The sequence below is a fragment of the Pezoporus wallicus genome, unplaced genomic scaffold, assembly GCF_028554395.1.
Source record: "Pezoporus wallicus isolate ANWC-B61680 ecotype Strahan unplaced genomic scaffold, APGP_CSIRO_Pwel_v1 contig_3365, whole genome shotgun sequence".
Lineage (NCBI taxonomy): Eukaryota > Metazoa > Chordata > Aves > Psittaciformes > Psittacidae > Pezoporus > Pezoporus wallicus.
The window spans coordinates 3615233-3636357 of record NW_026640883.1 but is presented as its reverse complement, the minus strand read 5'-3'; positions in this window follow the sequence as shown (position 1 = coordinate 3636357).

Genomic DNA, 21125 nt, shown 5'->3' with positions numbered 1-21125 from the left:
CAGATGCGGCTTGTCTTTGTGCTTCTGATATTTTTCAAGTTCTTTTTATGAAAGTGGGTTTTATGACACCACTCATGCAATATATTAAAAAAATAATGTCAGGTCCCATCAAAATCAACAGCTATAACTTAAATACATGAGTTTTAAATATAATAAATTCTAGATTTTTTCTGATGCTTTCTGTGTTTAGAGATGTCAGTATTACATTCGAGGGAACTGTTTTTCCACTACAATTTCCGCTTCCCTTCCGATTAAGCGGATGCAGAGTGCTGTCCCATGACCTCAGGGCTGAAGCATGACCCAAGCACAACCTTTTGTAAGTGAGACCTAGGAAGGAATAATCTCTAGATTTATTAGTGTAGCTGTGGACAACAACCCCTGACACCTGATAGTATACAAAACAAGTCATGCCTTTCTCAGTGTTGGTAAACTGGTGGAACTTGCACAGGGCAGGAGCTGCCCAAGAGCCTCAGGACTGCCAAGAGGCTCTGCCAGACCAGGGATGGTCCAATATAACGGGTCCTGCCTTCCCCTTGCTGTTGGATTTGCTCGATTATGAACTCAAAGTAGAATACAGCCTTCACAGCCCACAACAAACCTGCCGCCTCTCCTCTGGTCTTCACAAGTCCCTTGGGCCCATGCTGCTGATGGCCATGCTTCAAAGGACAGGCGATGTGAAAACAGCAAGTCCATCTTGGTTAAAATGACACTGAGGAAGGGGACAATGAGAGGGAAAGTTTTAAATATGTGGTGCCCTATATGAGTACACATCTCTTATTTGATTCCCAAACAAAACACAGGGAAAGTACCCAGACAAGGGAGAAGACACTATTGATGAGAGCTTGCAAAGTCTCATTCCTTCCTATTGCTTTGCTCTGGTGAAACCTGCAGGGGCCTTTCCACTCATGGCAAGGTTTTTTTCCCCCTCCAACTACAAATCCTTCCTAAGCTTCCAAATCTCTTCCTTTTTCAAGAAAACCTTTTAGTCAGCCATTTCAATTTCTTTCTAAAAAATGGTCTTCCCCTCAAATTGCTACAAGAGCAATACCGGGAAAACAGATGACTCTGCACACCCTTAGAAATCCCAACCTCTGACACGGTATGTGCAGATACCATACAACGATGATAGAATGGGTTTTGCAAATAGCTGAAAGGCAGAACCAAAACCACCTGGTTTGCAAGGGAATCCTTGTCTCTGAGAAGTTTATAAAGAAGATATTCCTGTCTTGTTCTGCTGGCTTTTTCTTTCTTATATTTTTAACAGCTTTCAGTATTACCTGTGCAAGAATCATGATATGGCTGTGGGAAAGAAGAGAGTCTCACCACCCACGTTTGCTTTTAATGATCTTCATGCCTCTTACTGCAAAGAAGACACCACTTCTTGTTTTATTTTTACTGCAGGTCGCACATTTCCCTCCAGTATCCTGAGCACTGGAAAGCAGTAGGGACCAAACTGAGGGCTTCTTTTTAAGGGTGCAAGGGCTTCTCTCTTTGGCTCAGAGAGGTGCAGTTTAAGTACCAGTGTCCATGGGGATGGGGTGGTATGGTATACCCCATCCCAACACATCTCTTGCTTAGATGGGCTGGACCCTTGCTCACTTGTCTCAGCTGAGGGATATAGTCTCTTTTAGACTTAAAGATCCCTGAAACAGTATTTTCCTGCCTGATTGCTATCAATTACTTCAAAATGCCTTGTATCTGAAGATCAGGCTATGAAAACCTGTGTTTATCTTGGGAGAGGAAGTTTACAATCCCTTAAATTGCTTTTGTGAAAGATGCTGGGGAACCTGTTTCTCAATTTTCATGCTTTTGCTATCTGCCTGCAGCCCTGCTTGCAGTTTGGGGGGGGAGATGAAAGTGTCTCTGAGCCCTGCTGACACCTGTTTGGCTATCTATCTGTGTACTTAAACTGGGAGGGCAACTCAGCACTTCAGGACTTGGAAATGTAACTTCTCAGCTGTTTTGCTGAGCAGATCTGCTTCTAGGCAGGCATTACTGTGGTGGATTGAACCTGGATGCATGCCAGGTGACCACCAAAGCTGGCCTATAGCTCTCCTCCTCATCTGGACATGAGAGAGAAAATATAATGGAAGACTCCTGGGTTGAGATATGGATAGGAAGAGATCACTCACTAATTACCATCACAGGCAAAATAGACTCAACCTGAGGAAATTGGTTTAATTTGTTACCAATCAAATAAGATCAGGATAATGAGAAATGAAACCAAATCAGAAGAACACCTTATCCCCATCCCTCCTGTTTACCCAGGCTTAATTTCACTCCCAAATTCTCTACCTCTTCCCCTTCAGCAGCAAGGAGACGGAGAATGGGGCATACAGAGAGTTCACTACACATTGACTCTGCTACTACCTCCTCCTCCTGGGAAGGACTCCTCACACTCTTCCCCTGCTCCAGCATGGGGTCCCTCCCACAGCAGACTGTCCTCAGTGAACTTCTCCAAAGCGAGTCCTTCCCACAGGTTGCAGTTCATCACGAACTGATCCAGTGTGGATCACTTCCATTGGGTGCAGTCTTTCAGGAGACTGCTCCAGCATGGGTCCCTGTGGGGTCACAAGTACAGCCAGCAAACCTGTTCCAGCATGCGCTTCCCACAGGTTCACAGCCTCTCTCAGGCATCCTCCTGCTCCAGCATGGGGTTCTCCCTGGGCTGCAGGGGCACATCCTCCTGCTCCACCATAGATCTCCATGGGCTGCAGGGGCACAGCCTGCCTCACCATGGCTGCACGAGGACCTCTGCTCTGGTGCCTGGAGCATCTCCCCCTTCCTTCTGCACTGACTTTGGTGTCTGTAGAGCTGTTTTTCTCACATATTCTCACTCTTCTCTCTGTCTGCAATTGCTCCTGTGCAGTAACTTAAGCTGCTTTTTAAATATGTTATCCCTGAGGTGCTGCCACTGTTGCTGATGAGCTCAGTCTTGGCCAGTGGCAGGTTCATCTTGGAGCTGGCATTGGCTTTGTTGGACATAGGGAAGCTTCTAGCAGCTTCTCACAGAAGTCACTCCTGCAGCCCCCCTCTACTACCAAAACCTTCCACATAAGCCAATTGCTGTCTATTTTCTTCATTAGTTGTGAAAACCATGGAAATAGGGCTCCATTGCTCACTGCATGACTCCTGAATAAACACATACTGTGCAAGGTTTGCCTTTGTAAACAAAATAGTTTTCCCTTTCAGGAGCTGTTTGGATAAAAACAAGTGTTGTCATGGTCAGATAAATGCTGGCACTCCTTTGGTGGAATTAACTATTCCAGCTTTTATCCTGAACTAAAAATAACAATAAAACACATGAGTGAGGTGAATAAATCTCAGCTAATCAACTGGACAGCACTCCATAGGTAGTAGGAAAAGAGGGGATTACTAACAATCCCATAGTTATATATAGAAGCATAAATAAAACATACAATTTTGCACTCTTACATTCATGTTTGTTAGAGATACAGAAAACCATAAAATTTCCACTGCTAAGTACAGTTTTTGTGTGTGTTTGGGACAGCATAAACTATTTATTAACTGTCGAAAGTAGAAGTACTTGCTAACTTGTCAAAATCTTGTTACATGTTTCTGGGTATGTGTTTGTTCAATAACTAGTTTGATGGAAGTGCATTACACAGGCACAGCTATACTGTAGCTGTTATAGCTGTCACTTTCTCTCTTTCACTGCCTTGATGTTTGGATGAATTTATGAAATCAACAGGCTCGCTTTGGCTTATTTTCTCTCTTTATCCCTTACCATATTATACACAGCTTCTTCTGTGTCAGAATAATAACTAAGAACTGCTCAGGGCTTTTGCAAAGTAATTCTTGCATCAGTTGGGTTGAGTGGACACTGCCTTCTGCGGTGTATGCATGCAGACATATGGAATCAGGCTGCTTTTTCTTCACGTGGTAGCTTCAACTTCAGATTGTGCTATCAAAATTCATGGCATTCAAATGCCACTAAAGAACTCTGCAGGATTCCAGTAGTCTATCATTTTTTTTTCAGATATATTAATTTGATAGTGAATGGATATCACTGAATAGAAAAGAGTGAGACCGCTTTAACCCATCAGTGTAAGCCATGGTGGTACATCTGAAAACTCATCTGGAGAAGGCTGTGATGTTGGTCTGTGGTGGATGTCAGGTGAAGGAAGTGCTGAAATGATGGTGGAAAATGTGACAAAGTGTAGGGTTTGTTTTAGCAGTGGGAAGATCCACAGAAGGATTATTTCTAGAATATGATAAAGATCAGCTCATCATTAATTCATCAGAATCTTGAGGCAAATTCCTGCTCAGAAAATCTCAAAAATGTGGATTTCCTGAAGCTGGAAAGGAATCTCAGGAAATGACACCTTCTAACTTATTTGACAGACCAGTTCCCTGAATATCTGCCACCTGCCAATGTCAGAGGCAGGTTACTGGGTTGCGACACTCCTGGTAAAACCCTGTTTCCTGTGCCCCATGTACACTCGCCCTGCAGACAAGTCAGTCGTGAAAGTGTGGTGGGGATCTCTGACTGCTGCCACTGCAATCAACACCTGTGACTCAGTGAGGCAGGTGAAGAGGAGATTCACACAATCACCAATAGATTCCATGCCAGAAAAGCTGTCCAGCAGCTCCAAACTCTCTTCAGTGATCTGCTAGACCAATAGACACCTCTGCAGTGGACAAAGCCCTTCAGCTGGCAGCGCTGTCCAGGAGACAAAGCACAGCTTCAATGCGTCCAGGTGTAAGTATAGAAATAATGCAAATGTTTTTCTTTCCTTTTCTTCCATTGCTGTTTCAACTCAGCATTGTCTCTGCTCAATAGCAAGACAGCGATTTTGCAGATTTTAAAACACTAATCATAGGCAATTATTTCTAAAAAGATTTGCTTGCAGTAGGCAGACTTTTCTCTTAAGTTGAAAGCCTCGCTGTTCCATTCTTTCTTCTGTTTCGAATTATAATAATTTTCTGCCTTGTGTTCTCTCCCAGCTGAAATTCCTCCTCTTCTGACACAATTTGAATCTAACTAATCTTCAATTGGAAGATTTTTATATATCTTTTATAAATAATCTATAGCAACAAAAGCATTGACAGCAAACACAAAGCAAAACAAGCAGCTGAAGCTGTTTGTGTGTATATCTTAAAATGTAATTCTGGCCTTCGCAAGGCAGCAGTCTTTCTTGGTGGACCTATAAAATGAAGCTTATTTTTTACACTTAGAATTTAGGAACAGAGCAGAGAATGCAGATTTTATGGCATAAGTGCAATGAACATACTTATGTTGCTTTCCCACAGCTGTTTATGATTGGAGGAGAGCACACAAATCCTGAAATCCATTTAAATTAGTAGCTTTTTGCCAACATTTTTTCCATGAAATATTCGGAAATTTTGGTAAGGAGCTTGTTTGTTTTCATATTTTCTTTTAAATTATCAATACTAAAATGAAATATTTATCGGCTCAGGACAAACGGTTTGATTAATCCTCAAGTGAAATTATTCTACAGCTTTCAAAAATTACAAATTCATTCTTGGTCCATTTCTAAACAGAATGTCAAAGTTCAATTCCCACCCTGTTTTTTTCTGTAACCCTGTGATCCTAGTTTCTGTGCTTTTTACCTACTTTTTGTTCATCGTTCTCCTAGGAGGTGTTAGCTTCTTCTCTCTCCAAACCATTGGTATATTCAGTCTAGATCATAATATTTTGAAAGCTTTTGCTGAATTTTGTTATGAGCATGGATAACATAGCTTTTTAGAGTCGTGTTATCCAGCCCAGATGGTCTGTTAAGTGTGGCATGGTAACACCAATTGCCTATGGTATATATATGATATCCTATGGTATAGTTGAAGTGATGTGACCAGGATACACTTCCTTCTGCACCTTGAGTTACTGGGGTCACATTTAGTGTAACGATGTTCAAGGCAGCCATTACCATGGGTGCAAATCAGGGCCTGAACATATCTTTCTGGATCCAGACTTTGAAACCTTAGCAGCTCCTCAGCTCTCACCTACTTTTCAGCTAATAAGTAATAAACATAGCAATTATTTTTGAAATGTGTGAATCTCTTACCATACCATCTGAACATGACACATTGCATTGATCATTGAAACTGAAAGTGTTGATTGTTACTATTTAATTTGTACCAGTTCCCATCAGAAAGGTGTATTTCAAGTGTCTGGTTCCATTTGAGCTGCCCTTGGGTATGTTGCTTAGCCCCTAAAGGTTCTGGGTATCATGTGTAACTTCCTGGCTTTTCCACATCCAGCATATCCTAGGGAAGGAGTATCAGTGTACATGGGAGGGTTGTCCTGCAGTGTCAGGGCATGTTTGCAGATTTCTGACAAAGAAGCCATTATTGCATCTTGCATTCTTTCTCAGTGCTGAAGCTTCAGGACTGATGGCCTCTGTGCCATGGCTGCAGTTGTTGGCTCTAAGGATGTGTTGAAGTGCTTCAGATCCCCACAGGGATGGCAAAGTACCCCACAGTGCAAATGATCCCATCGTTAAACCATCAGTTTTCCTCAGAAGTTCTAGATCTAAATACAAGATTGGGGTTGGACTGAAATAGTTGTGAAGCATGCTGCATGCTTAGCTTCCTAGGTGTCACCCAACGAACAGCTGTTCCGAAAATGGGAAATCACTGCCTTCATTAACCAGGCTGGCTCTTCACCAAAAGAATGGACCATTCTGAAGCACTGGCAGGTCAGAGCAGACAACGAAGGAGAGGACTGCTGCTTCTCTGAACAGGGAGCTTCAATAGATATAAGGCACATTCTACTCATATGTAAAAAGGGTCCTTTTGTGGTACCTTTTTTAGCTCTTTTTTTAATATACTTTCATTAGCAGCACATTCTCTTTTCTGAGTGCGGAATAAAGTCCCATCTTCTGCATATATTAAATTGCAGCTTCTGCTTTCAGCATGATTGCTCCCTCTCTGGACCAGATTCATAATGAGGCTTGCTTTTTAGTTTTTGTTTCCACACCCCCCCCCCCCCCTTTTTTTTTTCCCCCTCTCTTCTCAATAAGCTCCTGGTGAAGCAATTCCTGCTGTCATGAACTGAAAATTCATCTACAGACTCTGCTGCTGGGGATGCTTTTGGGGATCTTTCTCCCCCAGAATTCTCAACTTTCCAATGAAGATAAATAACCACATCTTGCAGCTACAGTTTTTGACTGAATGACAGCTTAAAAGAAGATCCCTGTCAGCTTTCATAACAGAAGAAGAAATTGTTCCAACAATTCTTAGGAAAATGAACAGGCACTTTTTCTGCAAAACTATTTTGCAGCCCTGCTGCTGAATTGCAGCTCACACTGAGGCCCTTCAGGTTGGTTTCTTGTCACAGAAGAAAGGGAGTGACCTGGAGCCATGGTATTTTAGTAGCTTCCCTTGTTATAGCTGCATGAACTTTGAAGTCCTAAATGCAAGGTGAATACAAAAAGCAGGCAGCTGTAATCTCTCTCAGGGATCTTGCTTCCTCAGTTTTTGTATCTGAGGAAGCACCTCTGTATCACAGATTAGTTGTAGTTAGAGAAAGGAAGTTAGAAAACAAATGTTTGTTGCTTGCAATAGCCACCATCCAAGACCTGTGCACCACAGACAGCACTGACACTGCAATCACTTTTGTGGAGACTGTTCAGATGAAAAGCAAAGGTGAGCTGTTGAGTATTTGATCTTAGGGTCCTTTCCAACCCTAACTGTTCTATGATTCTATGATTCAGCTCTTTCTGTGGTGAACTGCATCTCAGCTGCTGTTCAAGAAAGGCTCAAAATGCTTCAGCATCAGCTGGGAATATTTCTCATCATTTTACAGCAATGCAGGCAAGGTGAAAATGGAGAGCTTCTCATACACTTTTTGGCAGTTGTTAGTAAAAGCATCCTATGCATTGGATCCTCTTGCTGAAGTTAATTAGGACATAGCATTTCGAGAGCAGCCCAGGCAAAGAGGTGAGAACTGACCCCTGAGGATGCAGAGGTGTTGAGGGGGAGATTGACCCATTCCAGACTCAGTGTACACTAGCCTTTCTCAAGTTTGGCTGACATATGGCCATATAAAAAGCTGCATGGTGAGTTATATTCCCCTGATTGCTCTGACTTGCAACCTTGTCCTGTGATACTACCATGAGCACTGCAGGAAATAGAGGAGCATAATGTGGTGTTGTGGGACTGATTATAGAGCACAGTGCAGCTCTGCATGAATAAAGACAAACCGAACTGGGGCTTGAAAGAGGACTTCGGGTTTTATTTACCTAAACAATTCTGATAAATGCTGTTTCTGTAAGTATCAGCATCTCAGATCAAAAGGCAACTGCTCAACAAAATGCTTGCCCTGGAATTTCCACTCTTCAGACTTGATTTTCTTCCTTAAAGATATTGGATTGCCAAATGACAACAGGGAGTGTGCTTTGCATGTGATACAAGCAAGATGAACAGCAAAATCTGTTGTGATACTTTTGTTTTTGCTAGGCCTAATGACACTGATAACATATCTGCTGGTGGCTCTTCATGCTCCAAAAACTCAGGATGTGGCCAGAATAAAAGATGACATCAGTGATCACAGGAGAAAGAGACTTGTCGCTTTTTTCCCTATATGAACTTTAATCTGGTTTAGCTACAAAGGCTTCTTTCAAGTATGGTCTGCTCCTTCAAGGGCAATGGAGATCAAATGCTCTGCTAGTACTGCTGTGGAAGTTTACAAGGGGAGTTCGGCACCTGAGAGGAAGGCAGCTTGGCAGTACGGCGGTACCTAGAAAGGTCATGGGGATCCTATCTTTGGGGATCCAGAAACACTAGAAGCAAGAGCTACCTCTGGACGACCACCTGTAAGAGACTCTTATGGGGAAAATTGCATTGGTTGAGTAGTTCTGTATGTCACAGAGCAAGGTGAAGTGATAGAAGACAGAGTGGCTGGTAGAGTCCAGTTACAGAGAAAAGGGGTCTGGAAACTGGGATCCAGGTCACTGAAAATGTAACATTGTCAGAAGACAGGAGATGGAGCAAAGTTAGGTCTGAATGCTTCCACGGATCCAAGTTTCTTAACTTCCACACTTTACTCCCAGGCAGAGATATAACTGAAAATGAAGGGAGAAATACAGGACAAACCAGTTGAAGAGCTAGACTTGACCATCAGGCTGCCATAGAGGCGACAGCAAGAGAGAGCATAAGTGAAAGGAACCAAGGCAGGTTTGCAGTGTCACATTGGCACTACTGCCTTTCCCTGGGAGCTCTGGGAGGCTCCCAGGCCAATAGTTTGCTTACTGTGGTAATGTCCCATGGGTGTGCTCAGTTCTGGGAGGAGTGAAGATGCCGGTCAATGTTGAGAGATGTTAATTATAGTTATTATTAGCTCTGTATTTCTCATTGAATGCTTAGAGTCATACATTTAATTAAATGTAAAAACAGTACTTTTTACCCCTAAAGGTAGAAGATTTTTTTCTTCCTGAAGTTTATAAGTATTTAAGCGCACAGGAGACACTGCTTACAAGTGGTTCACTGACACCACTTTTACATCCATAGATCTGGACATGTCTATCCTGGCATCCGTTCATAGTTTCCAAAGGGTACTCAGGAGTGTATCCAATTAAATTAAAAAAAGAAAAAACGAAAAAGAAAAAGAATGGGGAAATTCCACACTGCTTCTCTTGCAGAATGATTCCATGGTGAATTTTCCAGATGAGTTACCTCCCCTTCACTCTACTGATGAGTACCAGCCACGGTGCTAAGAAAAGGCTGTATTCATTCCAGCAGGCATGAAGATAACATAAGTTGGAATTGGTAATGCAGCTCATTTTGGCAGTGCTCTGAGTTCTGTGGTCCATCCCCAGACAAGTCTGCTCAGCTTTTGCCAGCCTCAGAAAGATGTAAAACAAGAGGCAAAACCTGAAGTTGCATGGATCCGACCTGAAGTCCTATTCCCTTTTCCTTGTTTCTCCTTGCAATCCTGTTTCTAATGCATATAGTCAGTATAAAGGAGAGCAGTGCCCACCCAGTTTCATGCTACTTCATAAATAACCAACTTGTGCAGATAATTAGTCCTGAGTTTTCAAGTAAGAACAAGGAACAGTCTGGATCAAGGCCTTGAATTTTCTGTGATGGTCATGTAAAAGTTATGCCAATAGCAACGGTGTTCCCATTTCACACAGTGTGTTTTGCTGCTTAAAAAAAGGGGTTTGCAAGTCTAAGCTGTGAGTGGCTATGGACCATAATAAAGGCTTTCCTCTCATTTTGTGGAGTCCAGCAAAGTGATGCTTTATGGGAGAGATTCTTAGTTTCTTTGCGTCTGGGGCTGATAAGGTGTAGTAGCTCATCAGTAACATGGCTCATGCAGTCCAATTAGTGACAATCCCTTACTTGGCACCATGCTGTTTGAATGGTTCTCAGTCAGAAGAATTGACTGGCTCCAATTAACTCTAAGCTTTTCAAGCAAAAATATTTGTAAATAGTTCTGTGCTTCAGCCAACATTTTTATATGACATTAGTGTGGTCAACCTGCTGTTAGACATTTCAAAGCTGCTAATTAGTCTGTCATGTCCAGCCTCATACAGCTTGCACAATTACCATTTTGTCATCTTCCCCACTGACACCAAATGCATTTTAGAAGATGAAATCCAGATATGCCAAACAGTGAACCTGCACCTGCTCTGTAATGCAAAGAAGAAGGCACTGGGAATCAGGAATGGCCCATAGGGGTTGAGAATTATCCCAAGTGGGGCAAGACCTTGGTTCAGAGAAGAGCTTTATACTCACAGCCCCAAATCAAGCCTGGCAGGGCACCCCCAAGCCAATACCAGAAGTTGGCTGCCTTCTGTGCTACTCAGAACTCTGCATACCTGGCATGGACCTGCCTAGTCCCCTCATAGCCAAGGCGCATGTGTCTTTCGAAATTAAGCACCTGCGCTCATTTTTCATAGTTCGTTTCCATATTGTGGCTGACTTAAGCTTAAAGATGACTTTGCAAAAAGCTTCTCAAGCTCACTTCCTTTGTGATGCCAGTATTAATGTTCCTTCATACTGGTTTGCCTCTGATCTGAGCAGGTTTTCTCAAAGCTTGGGAAGGTGAAAGTTGGCCAGTGTTTGTGTTGGTAGCTGGATGTTCCTCATGGGTATCAGCAAGATTGCAGAAAGGTAATTTGCAATGCAATAAATAAAGGAACTTACTGACTGTGAAATAGATTGAGATATTCCTAAATCCAGTTTCTGTAAAGAGCTGGCATCGATTTTGAGATCCATAACTGGAGAATTCTTACTGTTACGAATGTTCTAACTGCAGTGGTCTGAAACTGAAACAGTCTAGCTCCCAAACGCCAAAACTTCCAAGTCCTCAGATGTTCATACAACTGCTTAACTTTTCTTTTAAAAATGAACATAATATAGAGTATATCTTTATTCTTCAGGCAGTTCTTGCAGCAGTTCTAGGGTGGAACAAGCTGGTGTTATGCATAATGTATGGTTTTATGGAAGGTTATGTAAACAGGTTTTTTTTCTTAAATCACCAAATTCACCTGGAAATATTTAGGCTCCAGGCTTCCTTCTAAACACCACTTTATTGGTTTTGCTGCAGTATGAAACAGTAGAACAAAATTCTCATGTTATCTGTCTCCAACAGATTTACAATATTGCAAGATTAATTATATTAGCTGCATTTCACGATTCAGTGCATTTGTATTACCATTTCAGGAGCACAATAATCTATCAGCAGCAAACTTCAGGGCATTTACTTTCCATGCCTTGGCATTGTGAACTGCGAAGTATATGAGCTTGCTGATGAGCTGTACATGAGTGCATTCTCCCTTTCCCAACGAAATTTTGATGGTTTTACTCCTTTCAGGGTTGGACAATATTTTCCTAATTATGATGTGAATACCAGAGTCAGATTCTGATGCCTTTTTACCTCTCAGCTTCTGATGCTGTAAATGATCCCCTTTAAGTAATTGCAGTTCATCGTGGAGGAGGTAAGCAACACAGAGGCTGGATCAATAGAAGTTGGCTAGAGATGATATTCAGCTCAATGTGGAGGCTGTCCTGAGTCACTTCGTATACCCCTCACACATTACAAGACTTCTCTCCATGGTCTGTTCTCTACACCTTAGCTCTAACCACTTCCCAAATAACTCTTTCTGGAATGCACATCACTTGGAATGCATTGCAGCCTGCCTGATATGCACTGTGTGCACTTCAGCATATTGCATCTTCCTCTTTCAGACACAGACCTTTTCCTCGTTCAGACTTGATCTTTTTCTGTGCTTACTCTAGTCATACCAGCATTAGTTTTCAAGCTATAGCACATAGATACTGCTCTGTTTTTATGAAAGGCTTCACAGTCCTTGTTGAGCTCTGGCCTGTCAGTTACAGATGCCTAGCAATTTAAAGCTGCCTCAGGTATGTCCATATTACAGTGATTCTCATCATGGCTGCAACATAACCATGCCCTAAATTTTATCCACTTTTCTCCTTACTTATTCCCATTTAAAATACTTTAAACATTTCCAGTCCTTTCTTTACACCAGGGGGATGAGGGGCTGGGTGTGTGCAATGCAGCAGCATTATCTGACCACTGAGAACGCTGGCTGCTAAGAAGCTGACAAATTGCACGTTATGTTCTGGTGTGACTGGGTCTGGCAGAATTTGTTATGTCAATGGCAGTGTTGTGCAAATAGCAACCTGGCTCTTGAACACCTGTGTGGGAATAAGAAGCCTCAAAACAGAGATCTGCTGTGGGAAGTGCCAGAAACGCCATTTCCCTCCTCCAATTCCTCTGATCTCTTTGAGTCCTGTGGGAGTTAAATCTGCCCTGTGGCTCTTTTCAGAAAGTCATGATTTCCTTTAAATTGTCACCCTATTTTCCAAAGAAGGAAATATTCAAAGAGCAGACAGACATATGCTGCCTACCCTCAGATTCAAACACATGGAATGCCCATCTGCCCACCAAACAGCCACATACTACGCCATCTAAATAAAAACCACCTGGTACTTGATAAAGTGAAAATCCTACTGAACTGATAGTTGGCATAAAAAGTATTATTTCCTTCCCCTCTATTTGCTATTATTACTACATTATAGTTTGCAAATTCCCATCATTTTGAACAATCCAACAGAAAAAAGACCTGAAGCTGAAGTGGGCTGAATGTTTCAAAAAGCACATAAATTAGTCCATGTGCATTTTGAGAAAGGTGGTTTAGGACTGCAGAGAATCATTTTTGTTGATGCAATTGGCTCACAAGTAACCTCAGGCAGGTCATTTTGCCTTGCAGATTCTTAGATTTTAATGGAAAGGATTACAATTTTGCAGTACTTAACTCCTGAGGATAATGATTTTAATTTCGTGTTAAAACATTTCAAAACCGAGGGAGGGACATGTGCTCTGTACATACTGAAGGAAAAACAAAGCTCAGGTCTGATCTCCTTTAGCATTCCTGACATCACAGCTTCAATTTTCCTTCAGTTTACATAGAAGTTCGTTATGATTTTGAACACATTTGTCCATATGTCATTTTCCCACACAAAGATTAAGAACCATGTATTTTGGCTGAGAATGCTATCTTGGTGTCTTGAGGACAAACATGTAACAGCTTCATAGATGTGAGTGGAGTTGCATCTCTTGAGCCCAGACTCATCTTAGTATACGAACATTTACTTGTAGCAGCTCGTTGGGATGTGATGGTGAAGAAAGGTCCTGGCCTGCATCTTGGTGCAGACTATTTCTCATATGCAAAGTCAGTTCAGATTCTGGGAAGACCAGCAAAACACTAATAAATGTTATCCTCACGCAGGGTCCAGGGAGCAAGAGATATCAGATTCCAGCTCTTCATCACACTTGTTATTGCATGAAAATCAGTTTGGATAACACTCTTGAGTATAGCGTCACACATCCAAAACAAAGGGTATGTAAAGCTAATAAATTTCTGTTCAGCATGTCACTCCTTGGATAACGCAACTTAATATAAAAGGTGCATTTGAAAGTCCACTCAAATGTGTTATTTCTTAATCTTCTCTTGATATTAATTTCTCTTTTTATCATTTCTCTTTTTTTTTTTCCTATGATGTGCAAGTGCCAACATAAGGGAGCATTATAAATCACAGTGAGAAATAAATACTCCCATTTAATCTTGCAGAGGGATATTAAATTTTCACCACCTCTAACTTCCGATTATCCCATCATCAACCTATTGAATATTTCAGTAGTTTGATGCTGTGCAGGACTAAAATGGGACCCAAATCACAGCAGACTGTGCTTAGAAAGTCAGGCCTAGATGCCTATTTTGTATGTATGTGCCCACTTCTAGTCACTCTTGTGTCTGATTTTTGCCAGGTCTTTCTGATGCTACTCAAAAACCAGGTGGTAGTTCAAGTGTGAGGTGCTCCTCTTTTGAATTATCAAATAAAAGAACATACATATGTGCCATTGTAATTAAAAGGACCTTCATGGCCATCAGGTGAGTTTAGAGACAGCACACAGCATCCTGTACCATGTGCTGAGCAAGAGCAGTCACAGGAGACCTGACACCCTCTACTCTCTCACAGACACTTCCAACTCTCCTGCTTTCATACTGCATTTCCCTCTGGGCAGAGATTAAAAACAGAGTCAGTCTCCGTGCTTTTAAGAAGCTCAAAGCAAGAATTGCTTTGGGACAGTGTAAAGGCAGGAGACACCACACCAGGCTTCTTGAGCAGATCTCCCCAGGGACAGCTGGAAGAGCATACTACCTCCTTTAGGCTTCCTTTTAAGGATTCAGGCTGGAAACATGAGGAAGACAGAGGAATGAAATTCCTTTTACTTTCCTTTCCTTAGTTGTAGTGTCTAAAAGGATGACCTTCAGGCTCACAGCCTTTACAGCAGCAGATGGGAAGCTGTAGATGGGGAGTAGTGCACTACTCTAAGTCTCATTGTACATGTTCCTTCCTGAGGATGAAAGAATTATTCAGATGGGTTCAAATTTATTACTTCCACAATGAATTCTGATGCCTGGAATGGTCTTTTTCTATATGAGTGAAGGGAAAAATACAGCATTCCCAAATCATCAAGTCTGCATTTTCCTTGCATTTGTAACTTGGGGTCTCCAGACATCATAATCTCTTTTAGCAAGAGGCTTAGGTCACTTGGATCATTAAAATAAGCTACTTGAAACAAAACCCAAGGTGGTGGCAGCAAATAAGCAGAGGAGCCTTGGGCTAAACCATCATTCAGCAAGCACTTCAGTATCAAAAATAGTCTGTAAAGGGTGAGGAATGCCTCCTTGGCCTTCTCTTGAAGGGCAGGAACTGATCATGCCTACTGGAGATTTCAATGTTGATGGCATGGCTCGTAGCGGGAAGGAAAAATAAGCAAAGCTATTTAAGGTGCAGCATTGCAAAACCTGCCTGGGAATGGACTCCCAGAGCAATCATTCATGAATTGTTGTCTGCTTACATGGAGAAGAGGGAAAACATTCCTATTTAAAAAGCAACCTTTTAAAAATTAGATGACCAGACAAATGCAAACAGGCCAGCAGATTACTAAGATGCTCTGGGGTTGTCCTAAACTGTTATGAACACGGTCTGAGATGTTGTTTACTCCAGCACAGAGATATTTGTGAGTGGCACTTCACTCATACACTGACATAGCAAAGAAAACAAATGTTAGCTTGCACCAAGTGGAACTGAGGAGAAGGTGGCAATTCAGAACTGTGGTTTGAATGGCTTGGCTTAAAGATACTTGGAGTGGGCAATAAAGAAGGACCCATCAGAGGCAGTCAGCTTTCTAACTCTGGAAAGTTAAAGAAAAGACCAGAAGAAAACTCAGGGCAGATGACAAGATCTATTTCTGCTTTAGGCCAGGGAGAATGTGATTCTAGACCGAGAGCCCAGGTATTAACTGCCAGTCCTGCTAAAGACTCCTGTTTTTGTTATGGAAACTGTGCAGTTCAGAGTTGAGTGCAGTGCCCTCTTCATGCTGGTTGCCAGTGCAGTGCAGAGAAAGACACTAGTACTGCTGCACTGCAGGATGACGTCCTCTTTACCTCTGTAGATAACAATCAGTTTAACATGCGAAGTGCAAGGTTTGTTATTGCTGTGTTTTGCAAAAAAGGGACACCTTCATGAAATATACTTGAACTTGGACACTCTACCATATCATGTGCCCATGAAGCTGTGTTGAATCAAGTTAGGTTTTAGGTTTCTCCTGCAGAAACCATTACCATAGTGATTCATAAACTGTTGCTTATAAATAACAGTTTATAAAGGGGTTCTCTGGTGACATTGCTGCTCTTTTTAGATAACACCTAGGAAAATGCAGTGAGAAATTAGCTAGTTAATGTGCTGTGTGTCAGTACTGCAGATGGATGGTTGATTGTGCTCTTCCCTGCTCTGAATCACATTGGAGATATTTTGCTTATCAAGGGAGCAGAACTGCTCCCTGCAAACAACATCCTTGTTCATGATTTGTGTACGGAGGCCTGTTTTCACAGCAGGGTCTGTTTGGATCCACTGGGAGGTCAGCATGCATTGTGGTAACATCTTGCTTGGAGGACAGAACAAGGACTCCATCAGCTTGATAGACAAATCAGTCCCCTCATAGGAGTGGTTCAGGCATCCCCAGGAGCAATGAGAACTTCAAACATTAGGAAGAGAGATCTTTTGGTCCCCTCATCAATGCAGAAGCTCTCTACTGAAAGCCATGTTTTTTGCTCAGAGCATTGGTGGTCTAATAGGCCACTCAGTTTACAATAGAGATCATAGTGTGTCCATAGTTTGGACATACAAGATTCACTTACTCTGAAGCTCAGAAGCATGCGGGAGATCTATTAGGTACAGGATTAAAATCCCCGTTGTATTTAAACTGGGGTTTGGAAGAAGAGGGTAGGGATTCCAAGGGGGAGCGAAGTGAGAGGAGGCAACCAGTGAAGCTCATTAAGGACTGGCGCCTCTTGGCCCCCTCGCCTTCTCCAGAAAGCCAGGCACTTTGGCTAACACAATCCCTTCCTTTCATGCTCTAGGCTTGTCCCCATTACAGCATTCCCTGAACTGTGTTGGAGACGGCCACAAAGGGCAGCATTATGTCTGGGAAGTGTGTAGCCAGCTCCAGCTGAAAGAGAAAGAGAAGCAAAAGTACTTCCCAGGGACAATGAAAGGGCTTGTAGCTCAGGAAGCTTCCAAGTCCATTAGCATCTGTGGAGGACAATGGCTGTGTGTGGTGGAGATAAGGAAAACGTGGCCTTGCTGGTGGCCCCTGTCCATCACTGGCAGCACTGCTACTGTGGGATGGAGCCTGAATGGGCTGATTCATGGGCAAGCTGACCTACTGTCCTGCTGACAAGCAGAGACCATGGCAGGGTTGTCACCGCTGGGCTGATCTGGGATGTTGAGTACCTTTCTGACCTCTGGCTGTGCCACAGCCCAGCCCAAAGTCTGTCCTTTTCACTGGTGGGCAAATGAGGGAACGCTTGTCTAAGGGAAACAGTGGCAAATGGTGCAAATTCCCTCTGCAGGCTCAACCCCATGTGCTCCTGTCCTCAGGTTCTGGCTGGTCAGGACGGGCACAGCACTGGGAGTGAGAGAGCCAGCATGTTTTCTGCTTCTCTCAGGAAAGAGTTTTCTTCTGTGGCTCTCACCTAATGTGGCTTTTTCTAAGCACAACCCATGAAATACTGCTCTGATGTTGGGGAGATTTCATGAAGCAATATGAAGTCTTTGTCAGACAGATGGGACAAATATACCCAGGACTTCATAAAGAGCTTGTCTTTAGTTCTTGTTTGCAAGCACTTGAAAATAGGATGGACTTTTTTTATCAGGAGAGTCTCCTTGCAAGAGAGAAATGGGTTTGTGAACCCAGATGGCCTTTACCATTTACAGGAATGAAAAAGAAGTAAAAAGTACTTTTTAAAGAAAACATTAAGCCATGTTTACATTGCACTGGGAGGGGATCCACTGACCCTTTGATGCTAGGAGCTGAAATTCAGCTTCAGGTCTCTCACAGGAAGAGCTCATCTGGGACTGGGATGCAGTAGGTGCACCCTCCACGTTTGTTTTCCCTGGAAGAAGTCCAGGGAAACACAACACATGGGGTCAGTTTGCCTTTCAACATCAGTCCTGATTTGACCAAATCCATAAATTTAGCTGTGCCTGACCATAAAACTCAGTTGTCCAAATATGCAGACAATCTTTGATTGAAGGCATCTGGTGGAAACAGGAATATTTTATTCTTGGAGCCAGAGGGAGCAAGACCATCTAGTCTCACCATCAACATGTTTTCTTAACTTTAAATAAGGTTAAGAGAAGGAGTAATTCAACCGTGGCAAGTCTAATTGGCTACAAGCATAATCCAATAACCTCATTTCACCCATATTGTTAGTTGAGTTAATTGGACCTGCACAGCCACCAGCTAAATATATTGGTGTATGCAAATGGTGAAACTAATTTCCTTCATAAACCTTCCTTCTGCCGAAGTAGGAATTGGGCACAAGGGTGGGGGAAAAAGAAGACTGTGCTGACGTTGTTACTTCAAAAGATCAATTCTCTTCCAATTATTTGCTCTTTCTAGATAGGCAGGATAGAAAATATCATCAGTTCCTTTCAATAGAGAGGGGGAGGGAAGTAATTTCATTCCTGCTTGAAGAGACTGCAGAGCAAAAGTTTCTGAGCCTTTAGTTTTTAGGTGCTTCAAATCCAGACTGGGCTTCACAGTCCCTGGGTCAGGCAGTGAGGGAACCTGCAACAAAATGAGTTCCAGGGTGTTGCAAGGACCAGCATCACCTGGAGGGAAAAGGGTAAGCTGATCTTCACTCTAACATTGAATTCTGCAGGGTCTTTTGCAATAGAGGATTTTAAATTTGTACCATGCTGTGTATCAGCCAAATCCATTTCTGCTGTTAACTTAAAGACCTTCCAAGAATATGTTTTCTGGAGTCTGATGTGGAGGACTGACAATCAGACCATGTATCCAACCATCCATATCTAGAGTAATGGGTAACCTGATCTAGTTGAAGATGTCCCTGATCATTGCAGAGGTGCTGGGTTAAAGATGACCTTTAAAGGTCCCTTCCAACCCAAACCATTCTGTGATTCTATAACTGCTTTTTTGCCATCGCAAGAGGGGACAGTCTTAGGAAGGAAAGAGCTGACCTGAAGCCCCACTGCTGCAGCAAGTGAGGATTTGATGGCAGCAAGGCTCAGTAGCTCCAGAGAAAGGTATGCAAAGCTAACATTGTGGAGGTGAGGAACAGCTTCTACATAGCTGAGTTTTGGCTTAAACGTTTTGGATTAATCCTCAGGATTCCCTATTATTATTCATCTTTTGCTTTGTATTTTCTTTCTGCTGCTTTTAAGCAGTAGGAATCACAACTGCTTCTTCACATCTCACCAGCTCCATGTACCGTCTCTGTTACTCCCACTCACTAAGCTTTGCCTCTTGCAGACTGTAAACTTGCAGGATGTGTACCATCTCTGATGCTCTCTGAGCTTGCACTTGCATCATGCCTTCCTCCCACCCCCAAAGCTGGCTGCAACCATCTCTCCTTTAAGTGTAATAGCAGCAGCAGCATGTATTAATCTCAGTTTCCAAGTTTCCATCTTTCATAGGCAGTCCTAAATGAGAAGATGTGCATGTCCTTGGCTGTCTTTCAACTGACTTTGGAGCAGGCCTGAAGTGAATTGGGACTAGCACAGTGTGGGGTAAGGAAAACATGCTGCCTGTGATTACTATTTGAACTCAATAAGGGGATGGGAAGGAAAAGGAAAAAGGAGTTATGAGACAGGACTGAATCATTAATGCTTTCCACACTTACACTTGAATTTCAGCCCCTGCTACTATTCCCAGGGACATCACAACTCATGCACATACATGCAAACACAGGTTTAATTTCAGCAGTAAATGAAGTGATAATGCAAACAGAAAGCTAACAGCAGGGAGGACTATGCTTGGCCAGGTCTGCTGGTGCTACAAGTAATACATATGCACCAGTGCAAAAAACTGGCCCCAGAGAGCAGTTAAGTCTTTCTAGCAGAAACACACACTGAGAAAGCAACTGTAACTTTTAACTACAGCTTCCTACAAAATAAAATGCTGTAGTCTTCTTTAATATTGGAAAGGGGGAGAGATGACGGAGGGTGAAGTGGTACAGAAATCAGGTACAGGGCAGGTTGGAAGCCTGCCTGCTTTTAGCGAACAGAGGCACAGGGGTAAGAAAACATTTCCAATGAAAACAGTAGATCTGCCTGGACTGAATTTTGCACATTTATACCTGGGTGTTGACAATGGGGGAATTGCTGTAGAGTGTTCAAGAGAGTGCTGGGTGGGGTAAGCCATGGCTGAGGAGGTTATGGCATCACCTCTGCCTCTGAGAGCTGAAGAGCTGACACCTGAGAGCTGCTAGCTGAAGGAAAGTGTTTCTGGATTAGCATGGTCCACCGTGGGCTGGGCCAGGTCTTGCACTGAAGAAGCCAACAGTGTTCCTGAGCAGTATAAAACAATGCTAGGGATGGCTTTGCCTTGAGAACTGTGAGGTTAAGCCATGACCAACAATGAGCAGTCTCCTACAGTTGATCTTCACTGGGTCATCCCTAACCTTCATCCTCGAAACAGAAGTCAGTTCCACCCGTGCGAGGTGAGAATAACAGCCCTTCTGAATTGGCTGCAAATGCTCCTTGTAAAATTGACTCAATGCGATTTGAACTTCTGCAGTGGTGGTGAAGCTCTGAGGTAGAAGAGAGTGAGGAGAGCTCCATATGCAGCTCACTTCTGCCTTGTCCTGAAAGGAGCATATTCCCGTTGCTCTGTGGAGGGCAGCAAGAGGGTTTAGGAGAAAGGGCAGTCACTTGCCCTTCTAGCCTCAGTGGCTGCCAGAGTGCTTTTTTGACCATGCAGAGCTGCTTGTCCTACTCAACAGTTAACAGCCAAACTCTGCTGATGCATCCTCGAGCACTCCTAAGAGTGCCAGTAGGGTCTATGTGGAAACCAGAAACAAGAGATATAGAATCAGAGAGAAAAGAACAAAAAAGGAAACAAGGAAATAAATCAGAGCAAGGGAAAAGGAAGGACAATAAGAAAGGAAGGAAACAAGAAAGAAAAGAATAGGAAAGGAAAGAAGTGGCAGCAGAGTAGAGAAAGGAGCTTGGAGGTCTTTGTCTGCCCAGACCAGGGGAAGAGAATGCCCACTAGCAATGCACTGGATGCATCC